Below are 26,231 nucleotides of genomic sequence, written 5' to 3' on the forward strand. Positions count from 1 at the left end.
GTCTGAGAGGTCTCTCCCATCCTTCCTTCACCAAACACAGGGGTCCTCTTACAGGATGCCCAAACAAAAGCTCAAAAGGGCTGTAGCCAACCCCCTTTTGTGGGACCTCTCTGTAAGCAAACAGAAGGCAGGGTAAAAGGATGTCCCATCTTCGCCTAAGCTTGTCTGGTAATCCTTTTATCATTCCCTTTAGGGTCTTGTTGAATCTCTCAACAAGCCCATTGCACTGTGGGTGATAGGGTGTGGTGAACTTATAGTTAACACCACACTCCTTCCACATTGCAGTCAAGTATCCTGACATAAAGTTGGCACCTCTGTCAGAAATGACCTCCTTTGGAAAGCCCACTCTGGAGAATACTCCAAGCAGGGCCCTTGCCACAACAGGAGCTGTTGTGGTCCTCAGGGGAATTGCTTCTGGGTACCTGGTGGCATGGTCCACTATCACCAGTATGAATCTGTGCCCAGATGCTGTTTGTGGGTCCATTGGTCCTACAATATCTATGCCCACTCTTTCAAAGGGGACCCCCACCACAGGTAGTGGTATGAGGGGGGCCTTTGTGGTGCCACCTGATTTGCCACTGGCTTGGCAGGTGACACAGGAGCGACAAAACTCCTTAGTATCTTCTGACATATGGGGCCAGTGAAAGTGAGGGACAAGCCTGTCCCAAGTCTTGTTCTGGCCTAAATGTCCTGCAAGGGGAATATCATGGGCCAAGGTTAGAAGGAAGCCTCTGAACTTCAGTGGTATGACCAACCTCCTGGATGCACCAGGCTTGGGGTCTCTAGCCTCTGAGTACAGTAGCCCTTCATCCCAATACACTCTATGGGTACCTTGAGCATTCCCTGCAGCCTCAGCAGCAGCCAGCTGTCTGAGGGGTTCAAGAGAGGGGCAGTCTAATTGAGCCTGCCTCAGATCTGCCCTGGAAGGTCCCCCTGTCCCAAGAAACTCAACCTGATCAGGTTCAAGTTCTTCTAGGACAGTTCCTTCAGGGCTCTCAGAACCATCCTCCTGGGAGGGCTGATCCACCACCTGAGGCAGGGGGGAAGGCACAGCCTTAACCCTACTGCTCTTTCTCTTGGATTGTGACTGGTCCATAGTTTCAGGATCCAGCACTTGTTCAGTGTTGCACTTTTTGGCCTGTGACCTGGTCACAGCAAGGACATGTGCATCTATCCCCAGCATTTCTGCATGGGTCCTATACTCCACTTCAGACCAAACTGAAGTTTCAAGATCATTGCCCAGTAAACACTCTACAGGAAGGTCTGAACTAACAACAACTTTCTTGAGGCCAGTTACCCCTCCCCAGGAGAAGTTAACAATAGCCACACTATGGGAGGTAGTGGCATTGCTAGCGTTGGTCACTAGGTAATTCTCACCTAGTATGATCTGTCCAGGGTCCACAAAAGCAGGTGTCACCATTGTGACACTAGCCCCAGTGTCCCTGTAGGCCTGAGCCATTCTTTGGTTGATAAAAGGTGTCTGTCTGTACTTGCCCAGGTTACTGGGGCCTACAGTAGAGGACAAAGCTAAGTCCCCATCACAGATCAGGACAGCCTGAGTAGGCACTCTGACTAGGCCAGAATCCTCCTCAGTTCCCAGGGTTAACCCTACTACACCCTTTTGCTGGGAACCACCACTTACAGCTGAACTAGGGGGTACAGTTGCCTTAGGGGCAATGGTGGCTGGGGGCTTATCCTTTTTGGTGCACTCACTAAACCAATGTGAGGTAGACTTACAATAGTTGCACCATGGTTTCTTTTGGCCTTCTTTCTTCTTATCCTTTTTGGAACCACCCTCCCCCTGAGCCTTTTGGGGGCCTGGTGAAGACTTCTGGTCTTTTTGTTTCTGCTCATTACCCTTCTGGTCTGCCTTTTTCTGATCACCGCCCTGGTTCTGGTTTTTCTGCTTAACTCTAGTCCTGACCCATCTATCTGCCTTCTTTCCCAATTCTTGGGGAGAAGTCAGATCAGAATCAATCAGGTGTTGATGCAATAGCTGGTTTTGACAGTTGTTAAGTATTTGTTCTCTCATGATCAAATTATACAATCCTGTATAGTCCTTAACCTTACTTCCCAATAGCCAGCCTTCCAGAGCCTTAGTGGCACAATCTACAAAGTCAGTCCAGTCCTGAGTCTGTGTCTTCTGGGTATCCCTGAACAACAACCTGTATTGTTCAGTGGTTAGGCCAAACCCATCAATCAGAGCACTCTTCAGGACAGTGTAATTATCTGCATCCTCATCACTAACTGTGAGGAGCTTGTCTCTTCCTTTCTCAGAGAAGGAGAGCCACAAGATAGCTGCCCACTGACTTTGGGGTACCTGCTGTACTTTGCAAGCTCTCTCCAAAGCAGTTATCCATTTGTGGATGTCATCCCCACACTTGTAGGGAGGGACAATCTTGCTCAGGTTTCTATTATCATAGTGCCTGTCTCTATCTCTAGGAATGTTGCTGCCACCAGTGGGTTCTAACCCACTTAACTTTTGTTCTCTAGCCAGAGCAAGCTTCTCTTTGGCAAGGGCAAGTTCTTCCCTCTGAATCCTCAGATTAGCCTCCCTCATTCTGGCTGCATGCTCCTTTCTCTCAGGTGAAGTCATTCCCCTGTGAGAGGAAGCATTAGAGGTGTTAGAGACATGGGAGTGGATGGATTCCCTTGAAGGGGATCTGTCCCTCCTGCTTCTCTGTGAATGTCTACTTGTGGGTCTGTATGGGGGGACCCCATGCAAACTCCCATGTAAACTTAAGTTAGCCTGGCTAAGTCTCCTTACTTGGCTCTGGCTGTCTACCTCCCCATCTGAAGGCCCATCTGACTCCTCTGTGGTGGGTAGACCCTCCTCTGCGCCTAGGGCACCTTCCTGTGATGCCCTCTGAGCATCATACTCCTCTAGGAGTTGTCTTAACTGAAGGAGGGTAGGGTTTGCACCCTGTTTTATTCCTCTGGAGGTACACAATTGTCTCATCTCCTGGAATGTTAAGGTATCATACCTAGAGGGGGTCTTCTGCAGACCTGCCCCTCCTGAGAGAGCATCTACTTGATCTCCTCCCAGAGGCATGATCTAGTGAGGGTGTGGTGTGTGCACCTACCTACACTAGTTGTATCTACTAAACCTTTCTAGTAGTTGTAGTCAGGGTGTGTTATTCCCTTCAACCTACAACTACAAAGTCCAGTAGGACTTAAGTATAATAATCTATGTTATATGTACCTAGACAATATCTGTGTGATCTTTCAATTTAGTATCTCAAGATTACAATGGTATTACAACAGCAAGCTCAGATCCCACCGCTGCCACCAATGTGAGAAGTTGGCCTGATGTATGATGTCACTAGTTATAGTGTACACCTTATATCAGTCCAAATACCCTTATGGTGATTGGTTGTAAAGTCAACCTTATAGACCAGCTATCCTAGTGGTAGCATGGACAAGAGCAGTCTTAGGCTAAACTCTGAATGGCATGTGAAGCCAGCTGTGATACCATATATAATCCCTTGAATACCAAATGAAAGGACACCACAACAGATATATATATAAAATAAAGTGTATTTATTCTAAGCAAACCCTCAGCACTCTTTATGAGTTTAGAGGTAAGTACAACACAGTCTTATTAATGCATACAGTAAGTCACACAGGTAAGTAATACAGTTAGGCCCTAGGGGCCACGCAAACCATATACTAAATAAGTGGTATAAGAACCACTGTCACGGAAATAGAATAGGCCTAGGCCTAGGGAATCGCTGGGGCTACACTACACTAGCGTTAGTTAGGGAGTGGGAGGCCCACGGGATTCGTGTGCAGAGTGGAAACACTCACGCGTAATGCGTAAAAGTCAATAGCAATGTTACAGTTTAGAAATAGATAGATTTAGGACACTTCCGGAGTAGCTAGGAAGTTGAGACTTGAAAACTAGACACTAGGATAGTCACTATCCTGATGAGCACCGGAGTACCCAAGTTACCTAGCCCACAGGCTGCGGGTGCATAGGGGTGAAGATGCGTCGTTTTCGTCGTCGACTCCTATGGATGCCTGAAGAAAGATGCTGACAGGCAGTCAGGGGAGAGTGTCCGGTGGATCCCAAGCCTGGGATCAAGAAGAGAAGAAACCTGCAAGCAGAGGGGACAGAGTCAAGGTCACTAGCCAGTGACCACGTGGAACCAGGAAGGAACCAGGCGATGTCGTGAAGAGTTGCAGGGGAAGGTGAAGCTTGTCGCTGGAGCCAGGAGGACCAGGAAGCGTCGAGGACGACCAGGACCAGGAGGCGAGCTGTCCCACGAAGGCTCTTGCTGTCGGCGGCGTCGAAGTTGGACTAGGACTCACCAAGCCTTGGCAAGCGGAACCCACGAAGAACAAGGGACTTGCTTCTGGTGCAGACCAGGAAGGTCTGGGGTGCTTCTTCTTTGCAGAGAAGCGGGAGCCAGTCTGGAGGAGCCAAACCAGCGCAGAAGATTTTAGGGAGCGTCGTCACAAAGGCCACTAGCCAGCGGGCAAGCAACCGGACAGACGCGGCAAGCAGGAAAATGCTGAAGGGCCCCACGCAGGACTCGTGGAGTGTGGGGGGCTGGTCTTCGGTGCAGATGGTGCTTGGGGTTGGGGCTTCTCAATCCCCGGTGCACAACTTCGAGGGTACCTCAGAAGCTGCGCTGTAAGTTACTAGCCACTTTTCCCAGGTAGCCGGTCCCACGTCGCTCGTCGCCTCCACGGATCTCAGCTCTGCTGCAGATGTGGATGAGGGTCGGAGAAGTCTGGAAATCAAGGCTCTGGTCGGGCTCTGCAGTCGGTTCCTCGTCGAACGTTTCACAAAGCAAAGGGTAGTCACTTGATGGTGCCTGTTTGCACAGGGTAGCCACTCCTTGGCTACAAGGGAGATTCTTCAGTCTTCTTCTTTCGTCGAATGTCGAAGGTCCAGAGTTTCTGTTCAGTTTTGCAGGTTCAGGATAATCTAAAGTCTTGAGGCCCAACTCCCACTCTTATACTAATCTGGGGGGCTGGGATACCTGCTAGGTCACGCCTTATGGGTGGGACCTGGGAGGGGGTGGTTACACCCACTTCCCTTTGTCCAGTTTCGCGCCAGAGCTGGGGCTGGAGTGCCCCAGCGCCGGTTTGAACTGGACTATGCAAGGAACACCTTGTGTGCCCCAGGCATGTCTCATTCCTTTCAGCCCACCCTGCCCCAATACACTAAAGGCTGTCTGGGGAGGTGCTAGCACCTCCCCAAGCAGGAAACCTATTGTCCAGGCCTCCCTGGCTGGGATCCCTCCCAGCAGCAGGAGGTCAGACTTGTGTCGTGGCAGCAGCATCCATTTTGTGATGCTGAGGCTTTGGTCAGAGGCTAACAGTTGAAGTATGATTTTAACATGTCTTTCCCTCTAGAAGGGGGGAATAATATTCTCATGTCCAGAAATGGCATGGGGGTATTATTCCCGAGTGTTAGACACCTTACACGACATGCTTTGATAAAGCCAAACCATAGTTACCATAACCGTCTAAGATTATAAGGCACTTTAAGAGTATATGGTAGGCTATATCATAGAACAGCTATAAGGACATGGTTCCGAAAGCTGCAGACAGGCTCAGCTCATGCTAGAGCACCATCTCACATGTTACCAAGCACTCTGCCTCCAGGATTGTCAAGGCCTGCCATAGGAGTGACTGATAGGTACACATGTGTCTATATGTAAGTTAGGTATAGGAATACTACACCTAAGCAAGGGGTGATTACACGACCTTGCCCCAGCTGAGTGATCAGCCAGTTGTGTCAAAATGGAAGGCCAGGCCAGGGGTGGCACAATACATGCTGCAGCCCCTGGTAGGCCTAGGGTACACCTATGCCCTGGGTACCTAGGGTACACTGTACAGGGGCCAATAAGGTGATCCTATCCAAATGGGTTATGCACCTAAAGTACATAGTAGTAATTTAGAGAGAGAACAGCAGGGCTGTGGGTCTGATTAGCAGGCCCACAGCCACATCTAAGTCGTAAACCAGTAAAGCAAAAGCAAAAAGTGGGGGTGAACATAGAAAGCAGACCCTACTCTCCTACAGTAAGCTATTCCGGTCTGTTGGTTTTTTAAAAGTCTTAGTTGACAACCCACCATCTTGTAAGGTTATGGTCAGGTCTAGGAAGTGGATCTCTGTGGATGAAACAGACCGAGTGAACTTTAAATATGGGTCCAGAGAATTCACCCATGTAAAGAATCTGTCACACGTCTCACTATCGCCTTTCCATAGGATCAGGATGTCGTCTATGTAGCGTCTCCACAATACAATGTTGTCACAGAAGATGTTATCTGTCATGTGAAGATGTTCGAAATTTGCTACATAGAGACAGGCCAGGCTTGGAGCAAAGGTGCTGCCCATACAAGTACCTTGGGTTTGGTGGAAGAACTGGTCTTTGAATTGGAAGTAGTTTTCACACATAGCTATTGTTGCGCACTCCATAATGAACGACACTGGTGTAGTAGAGGTCCAGTCTTCTTTAAGAAGCAGGTCTTCAATCACTCTAAGGGTTTCAGTTTGAGGGATATTAGTATAGAGTGCCTCCACGTCCAATGTCATTAGAAGATCCACTTGATTGTTAGTATTGAACTCGGATATAAGATTCAAAACATCCCTGGTGTCCTGTAGGTACGATGGTATACGTTTCACCAGCGGACGAAGAAAATGATCACAAAATTTGCTGAGAGGTTCTAATACTGAGCCGATCCCTGATACTATAGGTCGTCCAGGGGGTGGGTTCTGGCCTTTGTGAATCTTGGGAAGCGTGTAGAACGCTGGTATGCGTAGTTGTGAGTTCACAAGGAAGGCTGCCTCGTTTTTAGAAATCCAGCCCTGAGTCTCTGCAGATTCCACGATAGATTTTATCCTCGTCATCAGCTTCCCTGTTGGGTCCGCCGTTATTCTCTTGTAGTATTTCTCTTGTGAGAGTTGGCGTAGGCACTCATTGTCGTAATCTATGGTGTTCATTAAGACAATTGCACCACCTTTGTCTGCTGGTTTTATTGTAATGGTGAGGTCTTCATTGAGAGTCTTCATGGCCTCTCTCTCGGCTTTAGGGAAGTTGTCATAGTGTGACCTTGTGGGAATGTTATTCATCTCCTTCAACACTGCTTGTTCAAAGGTTAACACCTCAGGTGGAACCATCCCATCATGTGGTGTAAATGTTGATGGTGGACGCAGGCCTGAATCCATGGATTCCTGGGGGTTCTTGTCTTGAAAGAAGGCCCTTAGGCGTATCTTCCTAAAGAAGTTGTGGAGTTCTTTGTGTTGGAGAAAGTGGTCCACACGTGGAGTGGGTACAAACCCTAGCCCCCTGTTTAGAACTTTTATTTCAGTAGGTGTTAGGTTTTTGTCTGATAAATTGACCACTAGGTTTTGTTGTTCTTCCTGCTCCTCAACTCCATTCGTTCTTGTTGTTGGGGAACGGGTTGGTCCTGCCATTGGACTTGTTTCGATTGACCGTCTCGTCTTCTGCCTCTTCCCCTGCCCCGGCCTCTTCCTAAAAAAGGCTGTTGGTTCTGATTGAAGTGATACATGGGTGCAGGCATGTGGTACATAGGGTTCCATGGTGGTTGTTGACCATAGAAGGGATTCATTGGGTATCCATACATCGGTGGTGGTGGTTGTCCCCAGTTCTTCTTCAAGCTAGAACGGCTTTCATTGCTTGATGTACTGCTATTAGAGTTGTAGCGTGGTCTGCTCTCTACTGAACTGCCATCTGAGGAGTCTTCGCCAGTGGGCGCTTGGTAATCTTCCTTTATATAGGGGTACACTTTCTCCTTGTCGAATCTCTTTATATCTTTCTGCAGTTTTGTGATTTTCTGTCGCATCAGGTGATTCTTGTGATCATCTATTTCAGCATTAATTTCTGACAATCTACTCTTGTAAGCGGTGATGTTAATGGAAGCTTTTAAGTTGTTTTCCGCGATGGTGATTTCAATAAGTAGTTTGTCAGCTAGACGTTTAGCAGTGTTAATAATCAGGATCAACCAGTCCCTGGTGCATTTCCAAGCCACCAGGGACCATTCTTTTCTGAACCCAATGTCTTCCAGGAAGATTCTAGGGGCGTTGGTGACCAGTAGGCCATTCGGGGCGATGTTTGCCCTTAGGTATTCTGTCATCATTGCACCGTGAAGTGCAATCTTGGTCTGTAATTTCTTCTGATTTGTGATTGAATTCCAATCTTCGGTAGTGCTGCAGGAAGGCGTGCTGCTGTCAGTTTGTAGTAGGGAGGGAGCCCGTAGGATTTCCGACACCATATCGTCAGAAAAACTTAGCCCATGGTTATCCATGGTAAGGTGTTGAAGGATTAGGAACGTTGGGAATCAGGAGTATGTATATACTTGAGACTTAGAGTGAATGATAGTACAGAGTCGAATGTGGGAATAATTCAATTGTATGAATAATTACGTCCCTCGGCAATGAAGCCGTGCATACGCGTGTAATCAGGAAGGGGGGACACGAGAGCTGGATATTTAAAGAGGTCCTGTTCTAATGCTCCCAGGAGTCTACGTAGGAAAAGACAGATAAGAGCAGTTCCTCTAATTGGCCAATTTGGAAAAAATAGTAGTGATTACTATGATCTGAGAAGGGAAAGTTCAAATTCAGATCTTGTTGCCCTCACACACCTGTTAGGGTGTCATGCTTCATCATTGGGCGTGCTCCTCGTCGGACCGGCGCTGCAATGTCCGACGGGCCTGGTGGCATCTTTATCGGAGATCTTTTGATCTGAGTACGCCGTTTTGTATGAAGACCATGTGAATGATTGTGGAGGGTAATAGCTCCTAAGAATGTGGGGATTCAAGAAAGATTAAAATAGGCCCTGGCCCCTCGATAGTTTTAATAAGGATAGGTAGGGCTGGGACTAAGTAAAACCAGGGAGGCTACTTATGTGATTCAAGGTATCAGGGTAGCCTATAGTTGACAGGGGTCAACATGTTTCGTGTCACAGTGCTCAAGGTCGAGCGACACTTCTTCAGGACCGTGGGACCAGTAATAAATGCGTATACCTCAGTTTCTTATAACGGGGTATTGGAGGTCAACCACATAAAAACTGGACCTATGTATGGTACAGAATAAAAGGCTCCGCCTAAACAGAAGGAGACAAAAAATATATATAGAGGACAAGCATAAGCCACCCATTCGTAGCTAAATCAAAAGTAAAGGGTCCAGAAGTCATAATGAGGTGTCAATTATCTCCTTCAAGGGACCATCATTTCTACTCAACAATAACGAACTGCGGACAGTGTGGAGTGTGTGATCTTACAAAGACAACTAAAGAACTCACTCTTGAAACAGGCAAAGTCTGGACTCGGAAAAATCATACTAACTGCAACTCCCATAATTGCGTCTATTTAATTACTTGCCCTTGTAAACTAAGATACGTCGGCATGACAACACGCCCAGTAAAGACAAGAATTATGGAACACCGTAGCAATATACGGTGTGGGAGATCCACGACAAAATTGAGTACACACTATCTCACTCATCCGCACGGACACAACGATCTACACTGGACCGTGATTGAAAGTAACCCCTCATGGTCTCAGGAAAAACTCTTTGAAACTGAACAGAGATGGATTTTTCGCTTATCGACACGGGAAAGGGGTCTTAACGACGAAATTCCATGGACAGAACTTATGTGATAATATGTCCACCTACAGGGTTCTGCAAGCACCACACCTCCACTACCAAGACTATGATGCATGGACTCCATTGGTACCACACCACCCATGTCTCTATATGTTTATTGAACTAACATATACACCAACATGTTCATACGTCCTGATTGTCATCACAATATCACACCTTGTGTTATTTACACATAAATTATGTTTTAAACTGATTTACATTTCCCGCTCTGGATAGTTATGTAACATTTCCTGATTATACACCCTGCAACTTCTGTAAGGGATAGATCCATCCGGGCTCTATGCGAGTTTACTGTTGATTATACAGTTACCAATAAAACCCATTTCCCTATTAGGTTTAACATACCAGTCTCTAGCTCCATCTGGGCTCACTGTTGATTATACAGTTACTAATAACATCTAGTAACCTATTTTCCTATTAGGTTTAATATACCAGTCTGAATATCTAGATCCGTGTGCATCGATTGTTTGCTTCCCGATTTAATAGTCTACCAAGACATAATGTTGTCTTTCAACATATGTATCTCCCGTGTCCCACATCGATCAGCTCGTTATAGCGTTCGATATCCAAGGTCAGGCAACCCTCTTGTGACAAAATGGCGCCCTCCGCAATCTCGCGAGATCACGCCATCGACTTGAGGTTAAATACAGGAAGTGAATCCAACACCGGTAATATCCAGGTGAGGAGCAGACACGTCCTGTTTTGGCCTGCCCCCCGCCAACGTTTGGGTAAGTGATTGATTACGCTATCTGCTTGCAACTTGTTCGCCACTGAGTCCCTACCGGAACTCTAGCTGTGGGTGATACGAGCACCATGCACTCGACGTATAGGTCAGTTTTAACTACTGAGTCCTTACCGGAACTCTAGCCGCGGGTGATACGAGCACTACGAACTCGCCTTAGGGGTCGATTTGTCTGCAACACGCTACCCTTAAGGAGCAACTATTCACGATGTAGTATATTATTATGCACTAATAGACGGAGACGTATCACAACATTAAACACACCTCCTATCAACCTCGTGCATCGTGTTAGGATTATACGAGAGATATCAGATTTAGTTGCGATCTGGAGTATATATTAACTTTTTAAAAAAACCTGCTCAAGTATGTACCATTCCACCGCGGCAGTCCTTGTCACATCGTGTTATTTCACAGCCATGGATTTCCATGCTTATCACCGCCATTTCTGGTCACCAACCGCTATCACAGTATACTAGACGAACCAGCCCACAGCACTTCACATGACAGCCCTGTATGAGGAGAGAGCCGATTGACACAAAGTAGCTTATCGACCACCTTGAGCAAACACATCTCACGCTCTTGATAGAGATAGAGTATTTCACTTACATGTTGTATAGCATGATATTTTGCGATGCTTATATCTTTGCCTTAGTGGGACCGTTCCAGTGGTCCGGTTGCTACTCCTTTACCTATGAAGCTTTGAACCCCTCATTCTGAGGTAAGATTTATATTCCGAATATTGGTTGTTCCATTCTATTGGTAATTCTAAGGAGAATAGAGTTTTGTATCACTGCTTGAGATCACTTGGTTGTGTTTTATATGTACTAGTTATAACTTCTTTTATTGTCCTCTCTCTAACGAGTTCGTTATTGTTGAGTAGAAATGATGGTCCCTTGAAGGAGATAATTGACACCTCATTATGACTTCTGGACCCTTTACTTTTGATTTAGCTACGAATGGGTGGCTTATGCTTGTCCTCTATATATATTTTTTGTCTCCTTCTGTTTAGGCGGAGCCTTTTATTCTGTACCATACATAGGTCCAGTTTTTATGTGGTTGACCTCCAATACCCCGTTATAAGAAACTGAGGTATACGCATTTATTACTGGTCCCACGGTCCTGAAGAAGTGTCGCTCGACCTTGAGCACTGTGACACGAAACATGTTGACCCCTGTCAACTATAGGCTACCCTGATACCTTGAATCACATAAGTAGCCTCCCTGGTTTTACTTAGTCCCAGCCCTACCTATCCTTATTAAAACTATCGAGGGGCCAGGGCCTATTTTAATCTTTCTTGAATCCCCACATTCTTAGGAGCTATTACCCTCCACAATCATTCACATGGTCTTCATACAAAACGGCGTACTCAGATCAAAAGATCTCCGATAAAGATGCCACCAGGCCCGTCGGACATTGCAGCGCCGGTCCGACGAGGAGCACGCCCAATGATGAAGCATGACACCCTAACAGGTGTGTGAGGGCAACAAGATCTGAATTTGAACTTTCCCTTCTCAGATCATAGTAATCACTACTATTTTTTCCAAATTGGCCAATTAGAGGAACTGCTCTTATCTGTCTTTTCCTGTACAGAGTATGCAGCATGCCTGGCAATGTAAAGTGAGCGAGGGGGGCAGTACCGGGCCCTGCTAACAGTGGAGGCCACAGTGTGAGCCTCATCATTCAGCTGGTGACTGCATTCCTTTATGGAAGACCTTTGCTCGTCTGCCTGTACTACCCTTATGCCCTGAGCAGCACTGTTATCACTGTCGGTGCTCTGAGTTGCGAATATCTGGGCGGCCTTGGCACATGAGCCTTCCACTTTCACCCTGCTCTCTGGGTGAGCTGGCTGCAGCTCCTAAACTGGGCTGAGTGCCACGGGCGCCGTGTTACAACAGGAAGTGCGGCCCCTATTCGTATTTAATTAAGCGGGTGCCGTGTTTAAATGAGGCACTTAGAGGGCCAGGTTGCATGATGTAAATAAATAAATAATGATGAAAGTGGGTGCCGACTACATCATCAAGTGCGGTACACCTGCATATTAAATTAATCGGGCACTGTGCTACTACTACATTAAGTTCAGCGCCCGTGCAGGTTACATTTAAGCGCATGGCGGCCCGTATTGTGGCCGCCATAATGAAACATATAGACATGAAAGCAGCAGCCCGTGAAGCAGCTGCCATGATGATACAGATATACACATGAAATGGGTGCCAGTGGAACTTTACCTGCAGGAAGCTGTTTCCTGTGCGTGGTTCCTCGTGGCATACTCCAGCATTATGAGGCAGTGTTTGCTCTTCCGCCTGCGCTACCCTTATGCCCAGAACTGCCCTGCTATCTCTGCCGGTGCTCTTGAGCTACAATTATCTGGGCGGCCCTGGCAAATGAGCCTGCCACGTTCGCCCTGCTCTCAGGGCAGCTGGCTGCGGCTCGTAAGCTGGGCTAGGTGCCAAGGCTGCAGTGTTACAACAGGAATAATACATTTAGCGGGCGCAGTGTTTAATTGTGAAAGTGGGCGCCGGGCTACATTATCATGCCTGGCACCCCAGTATATAAAAGTAAGCGGCGCCATGGTAGAGCATAAAGTGTAGTGCCCTGTGTCTTAAATTAAGTGGGCACCGTGCTACAACATTAAGTGCAGCTTCCATGCAGGTTACATTTACATGCACCAGGCACCGTGATGATACAAAAACATACATGAAAGGAGCGGCCCGTGAAGCAGCTGCCACGATGAAACAAGCACACGTAAAAGCGGGTGCTGTTTTAGGCGCCATACTGATTCAATAAAGGAAGTAGTCCCTAAACCAACCCCCTAAACATCTAATAGCGAAAGTAAACTGAGGTTGGTCGGTGCTGCTTTCTATAAAACTGAAGTGATGCCTAGGGACAACCAACAAATAACGAGCTCGGAAACCAGAGCAATATAAGCGTGAACCAATGGGGGGAAGCAGACGAGAAGCAGGCCGGACTAATCTCCGTATACTGATTACTCCAGGTCTTGCAGACAGCGCATGCGGGCTGCCTAGGCTCGACCTAATGATACTTTCCTACAGTCACCAGCACAGTATAACTGAGAGGCTTCTTTAAAATCTCATGACGGAAGGAGGAAAAACTATGGCCCTGATTTAGAGTTTTGGCAACAGAGTTAAATCTGTCAGGATGGAGGAAGACAATTTCGCAGCCATCCTGAGGGGCGTATGCTGCTTAATTTAGAGTTGTCTGCCAGCCTTATGGACAACTCTCTACATTGACTGGAACGGTTGTCATGGTGGTTCCTGTCAATACAGGAAATATTTGATGGGCAATAGCGCCAGATATGATGGCCAGCCGGCTACCCGGCACACTTTTCAAAGTTTTTTTGTTTTCAAAAAGCAATTTCCCAAAGCGTATTTGTTTTTCCAAACTAACAAATGAATGGCCCTCACACTGTGGGAGTTTTCTCCCTATTTGTCAAGGTCATTATTGTTTTCCTGTCCTTTACAGCTATGTTTTATCTCATTAGTGTGGATGGTGTAAAGTCCACCCTTCAATGACCTCAATTCTGTCAGGCCGTCAGAGGAAATATTCTGTTAATGAACAATGAGCAAAGGCATCGTAATTAGTTTTACTGACTGTCATTTGAAAATGAATGAACATTCCCTGTAAATCATATAAAGACATATCAGTATCAAAGGCACAGAAGTACTAAACTTGTAGAGATATTTTATTTGTTTACTTTATTAGAAATATTGTAAAAAAATAGGACACTGAATAAAGAGACATTTTAATACCTCCATTTTTGTGACCTACAAATCGATCATTTCACAGTTCCACTTTTATAATAATGTTCCAGGCAAGGAATGCGGATCCATGATTGAGATTTCAAAACTGATTTATGGTGATTCTCTACTAAATGTAATTTTCTGAATGTAGCTCAAACACAGCCTTTGTGTTAGGTGATGGCTCTCATAGAAGTAGCAATAGTGCTGTCTCCAAGCATGAGCATCCAAAACAAGGACACAGTGATGTGTGAAATCTCAGCACTTTGCCGTCTTCAACCTTCTTGTGAGGTTAACAGTCACAGACAAACGGGCAGCCCTACTTACAAATGTTGTCACCTTTACAAGAGAAACCTCTGACCTACCCCTCACTCCTAACATCTACCTAATGCTATTACTCAGGGTAAACTAATCATCAGCCCTTTGCTAGCAAGGACATCACTGAATTTCTGTGGGTTGCCTTTTATCCTACCCCTCTCACTTCAATGTGTGGGACTCCATCCTCCACTCAAAAAGATGCAGTCAATACACTCTCACTATATAGAGAAGCTATGTCTACATTTTATCATGATTTGCAAAATGCATCCCATTGGTCCATGCACAGAGTCTTTCACCACATACAGAGTCTTCTACTCCACACTTGCTACATATTTAGTGCACACACAAACACACAAGGAATGAAACTCAAAGGTCTGGAAGTCACACAGTCTATTCTACTGGTCTTGAAACTTTGTTTGCTGCCTTTCAAACACTTCTGTGGCATATATATCTCCACTATCCTTCATCTAGCCCTTACTCTGGTGCAGAACATATCACAGCTGGTCTTGGTTCCTAGTGCTATCAAAGCTGGCAATCAGAGCCCCTTTTTTTAAGCAGAATCCTTCCTTAGTGCCATGTGAGAAAATGTATCTGGAGACTCCCTCCCCCTCTTCTGATAATCTGAGCCTTCTTATGATCCTATCCTGAGCTCGCCTTTGCTGATTGTCATTGCCCTTGGACCCCCTTTGTTAGTGATAAGCCATTTTTGCTGACTTCAGCCATCTGAGTTTCTCAAACCTTTTTGCTACCATTCACAGACCACACTACTTTTCACCCATTAACCTTTATAGCCCTTTGCCACCAGAACCACACTCAGACCACAATGCCAGCATCAGGCTGCATCTGCTATCACTCAGAGGTCAGAGTGTAACAGTCCTGGGTTTTTATTCCCTTTGCATGCTCTAATTTGTCAGCAAGTACTTACCAGTTCCATACGGGAGCTAAAAAAAAAGGTAAAGGGGTCATTGGATTGACATCATAAGATGCATAAATAAGAACGGTTTACAAATGTTATCACCACACACTTACTTTCCCATAGTGGTCTCAGAAGACCCCCAGACACAAGATTTGTCCAAGAAGGACTCAGCGGGTACAAACATTAAGAGATAAAAGTGTACCACTAACATCTAGGAGAATGCCTGTCTTGGACCTGACAAACTTAGGGTGGTCTTCAACCAAACCTTTTGCCTGCATGCCTCATATTTTGCTGATTTATTTTTGTTGGCCTCAAGACTCTGAGCACTTTACCATTGCTGACCAGTACTAAAGTGCATGTGAGCTCTCCCCTAAAAATGGTTTGATTGTTGTATCCACAATTGTCATATATAATTTACTTATAAGTAAGGTGAACTACATGTGCCGAGGGTCTGCAAATTAAAGGATTCTAGTGGGACTGCAGCACTGGTTGTGCCACCCACTTCAGAAGTCCTTAAACATGGCTTGGGCCTGCCATTGCAGAGCTTGTGTATGAAATGTATACTGCCATATCAACTTAGTTTTAAAAACCCCTTGGACATTTCTGCTTGAACCAATCTATGAATGTGTTCACGCATGATAAAGATATAGTCTAGCCAGGAAAACGAACTGTGAACAGCTGACAAATAAGTGTAACCCGCTTCTAGGGACTGTAGAATTTTCCATGTGTCAGTCCAACCCAATGTCTCGATCAGTGGTCCCAGGCTTGACTCCCATGGTGTAGAGTGTATGCATGTAGGGTGCCACTTTTCTCGATTATGATGAATTACATTGTTCCAATCCCCTCCAATCAGTGCAAGGAATTTCGGCAATAAGCCCCAAATGTCTATTATACGTTCAGTAAATGTTTCTCTAAGTGGTGGTGGGGCATATACACTACCCAGTATTATAGGTTCACCGCTAATTATGCCATGAACGAACAGGTGTCTGCCTAACATATAAGCCCATGTGCGAGTGTGTGTAAAGGGAATTCTAGCTAGATCCAGATAGCAACACCCCCGGAGCTTCTAGTGAAGCCAGCATGAAAGACGTGTATAAATCCAAAACAGGAAAGACATGGAGCTTTAGTCCCTAATACGTGGGTTTCTTGGAAAAGGAGGACGTTGGCCCATTTATGTTTCACATGTTTGAGTGTTGCACCTCTTTTGGTCTTGTCTATGAGGCCTTGCACGTTCCATGTTACCACCTTAAGTTCCTCGGTTGGAATTTGCCTATTTTGATGTGTCATCACAGTGTACAGCATGAAGTGTTGGGCAGTGGCGGCTGGTGACATTTGAAAGTAGTAGCGCGTAAAACAATTGTCGTACTTCACTGCGGTGAGCGAGATTAGCGAGTGTGCCTGAACCAACTATGGGGGATTCTGGGGGGGGTCCCCTCTGAGAAAGTTTTGAAAAAAGAGTGGGCAAATGGTGTATTTTCAAGCAAACCAGAAGGTGTGAAGAACAGCCTTGGAATGCTTTCTGTCCATAACTCCGGATCCTTTCCACCTGGCAGTGCCCGAGGAAAAGTGAAAACCTGCCTCTTCAAGGAAATAGAAATTTCTTAAAAGGCAGCTTCTCTGAATATACTGCACGAAAAAGTAAAAGTGTTTTGAAAAATATATTGATCTGAAAACTATGCTGACAATGAGGAGCTAAACACGAGTTAAGATGACGAATCTCGACTGAAGAAAAATACAAACAAAAATATCTAAAATTGCACAACAGAAGAGAACTTGTAACTCGTACGGCCATGTAAAAAAGGTAAAAGACACACATAAGAATTAAAAGCGATCAATTATCAAATAGAACTAGTGCAAATTCACAGGGGGCTCAAAAGAGACCAGCCACGTCATACCATTTAACATAGCTGAATCACTAGTCATTATTATTTTGGTAAGCGAGCCAAGATAGGAAATAATGTTAACACTTTGCTGTTTATACAAAATGATAACATATTTAAACATATTAAATGCCCGCTTCTTTATTCCTTTTTGGGACTTGTGCTTCTCTGTTCGTACTTTATCCGACATGCAAATAAGTTGAGCGGCTGGGTCTCATGGACGTTTCTCAGCTTGCACCTACACAAATAAATAAAGTGTTTGCATAAAGTGATTGCAGCAAAGAAACGGGTCACTCGTCTGAGGGTTGGGCGGAAAAAATGTCCTTCTAAAACAATGGAAATAATGACTGCTGGAAAGATTGAGCAAAAAGGCATGGTGTGTATTAGGATATCACTTGTCAGTTATGAAACACTTTTTTCAGGAGGAAAGCAGATATACTGTGCCCTCCAATCTTAACGTGAGGAAGGAAAGCATTGGTTTCTGCAGCGGCTTTTGTGGCTACCATGAAGATGAATGCAGGCATGAACTGAGCCTTCCCAGCAGGTGCACTTCCTCCAGTTGCGCGTGGACTGGACGGGAGCCGGAGTGGGTCAGATAATCATCACTGGAAAGCAAAGCTGGGATTCTATGAAAGCAAACGAGGAACTCTTACCTGCACCAACAAACGCGGATATGAACAATATGCAGGGCTTCAGAAAGCACGTAGCCACGATTCAAGCATGCACTGTGAAACTGTTGGTCAAATGATCATGTCTCCTTCCCCAGAGCGCAGCCCGAGACACAGCATAGCTGCCGGCACTGAGCACCTGCAGCTTTGTAGAGAGAAAAAAATACGTAGAACAGGACTGGCATGTGGCGCAAAGCATTTACAGATACGGGTGGTGGACTGCATAACTTATATATAAAAGGACCCGAACAATAATATTTCTAAAAATAATACAAGAAAGTAAACGAACCCGTACGCAGCCACCCAAACGTTTACTTCATACCCTCACCCCACATGCCCGACGTAATGATATACTGAAAGGCGGCAATACATACAATAGGAATGTACCTTTTGCAAACCAGACAATTCGTATTTTGTTATGCATGCACCAGTGCTTGCATTATCTCAACACATTCTGTGTGGCACTACCCAGGCATTGAAAGCGTCTCAAATGATAAGGAAAAGAAAAACATGCCTTTCATTGTCAATGCAATGTCCCATGACTAGGACTGGAAGGGAGGGAAGCCTAGCGGGTTAATGCACATGCTGCGCGTTTGTAACCAAACGCATTCCAGTCTGCGTTGTGTGTTGTGCCACTGTAATACGAACTTGTTCTGGCAGCAGCGAGTGTTATGTGCGACTACAGTTGCCCGTGACAGCGGTTGCAGTGCCCTGCTCTGTCCTACGCAGCATCGCTGACAGCAGTAGGTGCATGTGCAACAGCCACGCGTGTACAATAGTAGAAGCAGCGTCATGGATGCGTCTGGTCTCGCATACACACACTGATAGCAGCAGGGTGGATATGTGACATGCTCAGCCACACACGTTGTCAAGATGCCGCGACCGGCATGCTCACGGGCGGGGGGGAATAAAAATAAACAAATACAACGTTACCATACTGGTGCCCGCCTGGCCGCAGCGCAGCTGCAGGTTCAGCCAGTTCCCGTCACCCGACGCAATGCTTGCTCCTGGCTGGCAAGTACTGTACCACCTACGACTCAGCCAATCCAGACGCTGCTCCAGCATCAGTGCCAGGATTGGCTTGAGCAGTAGTGCGCATGTTCTGCTTAGGGCTTAAAAAAAATTGCGATCAGCCCGAACATGCGCACTAGGCTGCTCATTAGAAGAGCAGCATGGAACAACCGTTGCTCTTCTAATGAGCAGCTTAGTGCGTATGTTCGGGCTGGTCGCAAAACAGAACATGCGCAAACTTGCTGTGGGCTATGCTGACCACCTGATCGATACATATTATCGTGGATGCACATGCGCTCGCACTGAACACCTGCTGCCCCGCCCCCTTCTGAGCCGACTGCCTGCAGCGGCGGCCGCCTGATATTGTAATTTGCAAATGTAATGTGAGTGAGACTAAGAGTGACGGTATCGGGACGGCTCGCACGCTTGTTCCTCAACTCGACTAGTGCGTGCCTGAAATTAATTAGTGGTGGGGCAACGCCCAAGCGCCCTAATGGACGCACCACCCCTGGTGTTGGGGGTATAGCGATCAGGGCTCAAATAGAGATAATGAGATGGATGCGCAATGACTGTGACAACCGAGTCTTACCACATCTGTAACACACTCTCCCCCCCGCTCCCACACCCACCCCAATACCTCATAGAATTTTGAAGCATCTGTTGCAGACCTTAAGCAGTTCCCCTCCCAACATGGGATGGGGGCTGTAACTGTTCAATGGTTCCCCAAATGTCCCATCCCTGGCATACAACCCAGTGGTCTGAGAAATCAGTTCGTACATAGTAGGCCATGTTAGTGCCAAAGAACAAGCGTGTTGTCGTCGACAGTCATGAAGTCCGAGAATACCGCAATGTGGTAGCAAAGCTTGTTGATTACTTCTAGCTTGTTGATTACTTCTAGATCTGGAGCACCAGGAAGATCTTGTCTTTGTTTTTCTTTTGAGTTACTCTGTTGGAGGCGTGGGTCTCCAGAGAATGAGCCTGCGTCCTGAGGCGGCAGTGTGTGAGGCTTGACTGGCCTATGCTAGTCTCCCATTGGAAGACTTCCTCCGGGGTGACAGAGAACAGGGTGCTATTTTTGTAGCTTACTCTTAGGTGAGCTGTGAAAAGCAGCATGTAAAGGACTTGTAATTCGCTGAGGCGTGTTTTCGTTGCTGTAAATGATTGTCTCTGTTGTTGCACCAATTAGGTATAGTCGAGGAAAATCATTATTAGTGGAGATTCAGAGGTAAGGGTCGTGGTAATTAAAAATTTGGGCAAAGGCTGGCCGTGGCCTGGCACCTGGGGGAGACTTTGCTGTTAGTGCCTGATGGGCATGCTCCAGGAAAAAGCAGGAGGACTGCTTTTAATCCAGTGACCAAAGAATGCACACATATCGGAGCCCTCACATCCCTTCGAGAATCCCACGAATCTCAGGTTATTACGACAGGCTATCCCTTCGGCATCTTTAACCCGAGTGGCAACACTTGTGTAAGTTCTTCAAGGGAGTTGACCTTACAATGTAGTGTAGTGATCGTGTCTTCTGCACCATAATTCCTGGATTCAGCCTGAGTTAAATGTTCCACACCATTGAGAATGGCCTGCGCAGCAACATGACGTCATCCCCAAACACGCCAGTTTTCGCATCAAGCATATCTCACAGCTCAGTAATTGCAGCCAGAAGTGTATCATTGTCTGGAGTATTAGGTTGAGTGTCTGCGTTGCTGGTAGATCCTATGTTCACACCTGTTAATTTGTAAATCATGCTTTGCTTCGTGGCAGGGCCAATTCCCTGGCTCTTAGACATATTGGCTGTATATTAGATGTGAGTGGAGGTAGAGCGTTTGGTGTGAGCTGCAGGATCTCTGTACCTCTAAGGTTTCCGGGGTCTTGGGTCGAGTGTACCAGGGGTTAGTAACTAAGGGAGGTCTCCCTCACCCACAGGCCACACCAGGGCCTAGCCTGACTGATTCGGGCTGTGGCAGGGTCTGGTCTCCAGCGCCGGAAGATCGTGTGATGCTGGGTGTCAAGCATGACAGGGTGCAATCTCCAAACAAAGCCCAGGCCACACCCCACGAAGTCCGATCCTGGGCTCCTCCATCACCACAGAGGTTAAATCCCTTCAGTGGGGCACCCGCTAGGCACCGCAGGGCATGGAACGACGACAATGCCACTGAGTTTTTGTTTGGTATAGGGGATTAGCCAGCAGGATATTAATGGATGATTACGGGGCTGCAGGAGCCAAGCTAAGACAAGTCCGCAATGTTGGACCGCTTGGCCACTCCCCCATCCATGGCCTTTTAATTGCCTTTTTTCCTCTTTTTCTTAATTTATGTGCCCCAAATGGTTTTTATTGTACCATGGATGCCTGCAGCTTTGACACCATCAGCAGGCCTGAGCTCCTGAAAATCTGCAAGAACACATGATTTAAAGCAGACAAATAGGTTACCAAGCTGGAAATACAGGAAGCCTTGAGAGCTTTTGATAAGGTTTAAAGATGGTAGGCTGCCTCAGAGGATGATGAGATGGATAACAATAAGAAGGAGGGAGCACTCACAGATGATGAGGAGGGGAAAGGCAAGTTCCACTCTGCTTCAGTAGATGACATGGATCCCCCATGATGCTCAGGGAGTAGTGTATTTATCAGATGCTTGTCCCCACAGGAGTTGGAGAACAGGAAACAAGAAAGGAAACTTAAGTTGGAACTGGCCAAGCTAAAGATGAAGGAGAGAAAGTTGACTCATGAACTGAGTCTAAGAGAGCTTGGCTTGGTGCTATTTTTGTAGCTTACTCTTAGGTGAGCTGTGAAAAGCAGCATGTAAAGGACTTGTAATTCGCTGAGGCGTGTTTTCGTTGCTGTAAATGATTGTCTCTGTTGTTGCACCAATTAGGTATAGTCGAGGAAAATCATTATTAGTGGAGATTCAGAGGTAAGGGTCGTGGTAATTAAAAATTTGGGCAAAGGCTGGCCGTGGCCTGGCACCTGGGGGAGACTTTGCTGTTAGTGCCTGATGGGCATGCTCCAGGAAAAAGCAGGAGGACTGCTTTTAATCCAGTGACCAAAGAATGCACACATATCGGAGCCCTCACATCCCTTCGAGAATCCCACGAATCTCAGGTTATTACGACAGGCTATCCCTTCGGCATCTTTAACCCGAGTGGCAACACTTGTGTAAGTTCTTCAAGGGAGTTGACCTTACAATGTAGTGTAGTGATCGTGTCTTCTGCACCATAATTCCTGGATTCAGCCTGAGTTAAATGTTCCACACCATTGAGAATGGCCTGCGCAGCAACATGACGTCATCCCCAAACACGCCAGTTTTCGCATCAAGCATATCTCACAGCTCAGTAATTGCAGCCAGAAGCGTATCATTGTCTGGAGTATTAGGTTGAGTGTCTGCGTTGCTGGTAGATCCTATGTTCACACCTGTTAATTTGTAAATCATGCTTTGCTTCGTGGCAGGGCCAATTCCCTGGCTCTTAGACATATTGGCTGTATATTAGATGTGAGTGGAGGTAGAGCGTTTGGTGTGAGCTGCAGGATCTCTGTACCTCTAAGGTTTCCGGGGTCTTGGGTCGAGTGTACCAGGGGTTAGTAACTAAGGGAGGTCTCCCTCACCCACAGGCCACACCAGGGCCTAGCCTGACTGATTCGGGCTGTGGCAGGGTCTGGTCTCCAGCGCCGGAAGATCGTGTGATGCTGGGTGTCAAGCATGACAGGGTGCAATCTCCAAACAAAGCCCAGGCCACACCCCACGAAGTCCGATCCTGGGCTCCTCCATCACCACAGAGGTTAAATCCCTTCAGTGGGGCACCCGCTAGGCACCGCAGGGCATGGAACGACGACAATGCCACTGAGTTTTTGTTTGGTATAGGGGATTAGCCAGCAGGATATTAATGGATGATTACGGGGCTGCAGGAGCCAAGCTAAGACAAGTCCGCAATGTTGGACCGCTTGGCCACTCCCCCATCCATGGCCTTTTAATTGCCTTTTTTCCTCTTTTTCTTAATTTATGTGCCCCAAATGGTTTTTATTGTACCATGGATGCCTGCAGCTTTGACACCATCAGCAGGCCTGAGCTCCTGAAAATCTGCAAGAACACATGATTTAAAGCAGACAAATAGGTTACCAAGCTGGAAATACAGGAAGCCTTGAGAGCTTTTGATAAGGTTTAAAGATGGTAGGCTGCCTCAGAGGATGATGAGATGGATAACAATAAGAAGGAGGGAGCACTCACAGATGATGAGGAGGGGAAAGGCAAGTTCCACTCTGCTTCAGTAGATGACATGGATCCCCCATGATGCTCAGGGAGTAGTGTATTTATCAGATGCTTGTCCCCACAGGAGTTGGAGAACAGGAAACAAGAAAGGAAACTTAAGTTGGAACTGGCCAAGCTAAAGATGAAGGAGAGAAAGTTGACTCATGAACTGAGTCTAAGAGAGCTTGGCTTGAGAGCAAGGTACAGTAAAATTGGTCCAAGCGGAAGGAAAGGTAAAAATGACATCACCCAAAATAAACACATTCTCCAAATTAGTATTGTGAAATGGTGAATCTCCAAGCATGGTGAAATGAGAATCAAGATTTCATTAAAGACACAGAGGCTAACATTATGCATAACATGTTTTAATGCCACTCCTGCAGCACCTTCAAAGACTTCACAATAGAATAAAACACTAGAACTGGAAAACACAAGTCAATAAATATTCCTTCCATCCAACATTCTTCCTCTTTTAATGCTGAAAACTTCTAATAAACTTCTTTTCGTCAACCACGTCCTCTTAAAATACGCCATCCATTATTCTGCATAAGATTATATAAAAATATCAATCTAAAAACTTAACACTTCTCACAACTTATAAAAGTATTACACAGAATTAGGTTCAACCTGCAACCTTATCCCCCCACTCCTAACCAAAGGGTTGCGCAGGGAGGGATTCTGTTAGCCTTCGTGTCTTTAATGACATCTTGATTCTCATTTCACTATGCTTGGAGAATTGCCATTTCATTACAAGACCGCAGACTACCATTATGCATGTTCAAAGCCACTAAAAACAAAGTTTGAAACATGCCTAATTGGCCTAAAATAATGTTTAGCAAAAGTGCCTGCATTTGCCCAATCTGTCGTTTTTAAAATTTCCTCTAAACAAGCACTTGACCAAAACATCTTACTTGCTATAGCACCATGCAAGGAATGTGAATTAAACTCTCTCACATCTATCCCACATTCAGACATTACATGTTTCACCCATCTAGAGATAGTAGCAGTGCTTACCATACTAAAGGGTTTAACATAAGAGATCAAAAGTTGCTTATCACCATCCCTTCTATTTTTTAAAACTCCGGTTTCATACTCTTGAATACAATCAACTACACACAACTTCTTTTCTTCCACATAAATTGGATAACTGACCAAAGTGGACATAGTCTTTGTTGTCTTAAAAATCTCAAAAAATACTCAATCTGGACCCATTATTTTCTGAGCTTGGACTGAAGAAGACAAATGTCCTATAATCCTTGCCAATTCCATTAAAGAAACCACATTTCTCTTTAAATTCTGTTGAACTTCTTTCCTGATCATTTTCATCTTCTTGGAAGGCTTAATTGACATAACCTTGTGTCTACCATAAAACCTAAAATCTCTAGCATTTGTGAAGGAACCATACAAGTCTATTCCCTGTTCAAAATGAATCCTAACTCCTCCAACATCTTCACCACTTTCATCATAATATTTTTCAACTCCATTTGGCATTGTGATAATATCGAAATATTGTCCAAATAAATAATCATCCTTATTCCTCTTTTTCGAAAATAAGCAACTACTACCCTCATCACCTTTGTGAAACACCAAGGGGCTAAGGATAGTCTGAAAGGCTAACATTTGAATTGATAAAAGCTCTCTTTCCATTTGAATTGCAAAAAATGTGACTTTCATCTGCCATCGGAATTGTTAAGTGAGCATCCTTTTGGTCCAAATTTACCATCTAATCCTTTACCATTAATGAATCCCTCAGGCCATGTATCCCTTCCATCTTGAAATGACGATACACTAAGAATTTGTTCGGCCCTCTGAGGTTTATCACTGGATGCCATCCTTTGTCCTTCTTCTCTACCAAAAATAAATTGCTTACAAAGAACAATTGTTACTTACCTGTAAACAGGTGGTTCTCCAGTATTGGTGTCTTTCATAGATTCACATGCTTGAATATTCCCCGTCGTCGGAGTGGGAGTCCCACGGTAAATAAAATAGCAATATATATATATAGCAAAATATATACATAAGTAATCACATAATTAGCGTTATATAGGTGTAAAAACACACATGGTGTACCTATAAGAGAAAACTCCATAGGAATACAATGGAGAGAGACAAAAGACTTTTGTAGTCTATCTCTGTCATTATGTAAGTCCGAACTCCAGCCAATCAGGCGTCAGCCCCTTTCTAGAACCTTCTCCTCAGAGCTTCTCACCTCAGATTTTCGTAGCACAAGAGTGACTGTAGAGTGCATGAGGAGAAGAGAGCCTCTGAAGGGAGGAGGGAGGGTCGCATGTGAATCTATGAAAGACACCAATACTGGAGAACCACCTGTTTACAGGTAAGTAACAATTGTTCTTCTCCAGTATTAGGGTGTCTTTCATAGATTCACATGCTTGAATATAGAATAGCTAGCAGTAACAATCACCATTGTTTCCATGCCAAAATAGATTCAAAATATATAAAGATAATCAATCTTCTTATGCATAAAAACAGTATCGAACAACTGTAACATTGTAAATGCATAATATATAAATGGAAACAATATGGAGGTGGGAGGAAGAGGCTCACCTTACTTAAAAAGATTGCGCAGCACTGCCTGTCCCACTGCAGCATCCTCCTCACTTAAAGTTGCCAAGCAGTAGTGCTTAGTAAACGTGTGTCTGGTCGACCACGTAGCTGCTCTGCAGATGTGTTGCAAAGATACTCCAGCAAATAAGGCAGTAGATGATGAGACTGCCCTAGTGGAGTGTGCCCTCACTGGAGACTGCAGAGGTTTATTTGCCCTTTGGTGACGAAAGACAATAGCTGCCGAGATCCAGCGTGCAATCGTTGGTTTAGTAACCTGACGTCCTTTATGACAGCGTCCATATGCTATAAAAAGTTGATCGGATTTCCGCAACGAAGCTGTCTTACTGATGTAGAACTTTAGACACCGCTTCACGTCCAAAGAATGTAATCTTTGTTCTGCAGGTGTCTGAGGATTGGCAAAAAAGGTCTTTAATATTACTGGCTCATTAATATGAAAGTCAGTAGGCACCTTGGGTAGAAATGATGGATTGGTGCGTAACA

The 26,231-nt window shown here is 45.6% G+C and overlaps 1 protein-coding gene across 8 annotated transcripts in view; it reads right to left on the minus strand.

The window, feature by feature from the left end:
• LOC146811006 (uncharacterized) overlaps positions 1 to 26,231 on the minus strand; it is a 1,023,327-nt gene that overhangs the window by 560,404 nt on the left and 436,692 nt on the right. For 2 of the 8 annotated variants that reach the window (XM_085614477.1, XM_085614482.1), the window contains exons 6-7: positions 21,464 to 21,620; positions 17,905 to 18,064 (exon numbers count right to left, since the gene is read on the minus strand). The exons of 4 other annotated variants lie outside the window; for them this stretch is intronic. The gene's annotated coding sequence lies outside the window, so the exon portion shown is untranslated. Of the gene's footprint in view, positions 1 to 17,904; positions 18,065 to 21,463; positions 21,621 to 26,231 lie in introns of those variants that run through there. 2 more of the 8 variants (XM_085614480.1, XM_085614481.1) reach the window with 1 other exon arrangement.

This window comes from Triturus cristatus, chromosome 7 (genome assembly GCF_964204655.1).
Source record: "Triturus cristatus chromosome 7, aTriCri1.1, whole genome shotgun sequence".
Lineage (NCBI taxonomy): Eukaryota > Metazoa > Chordata > Amphibia > Caudata > Salamandridae > Triturus > Triturus cristatus.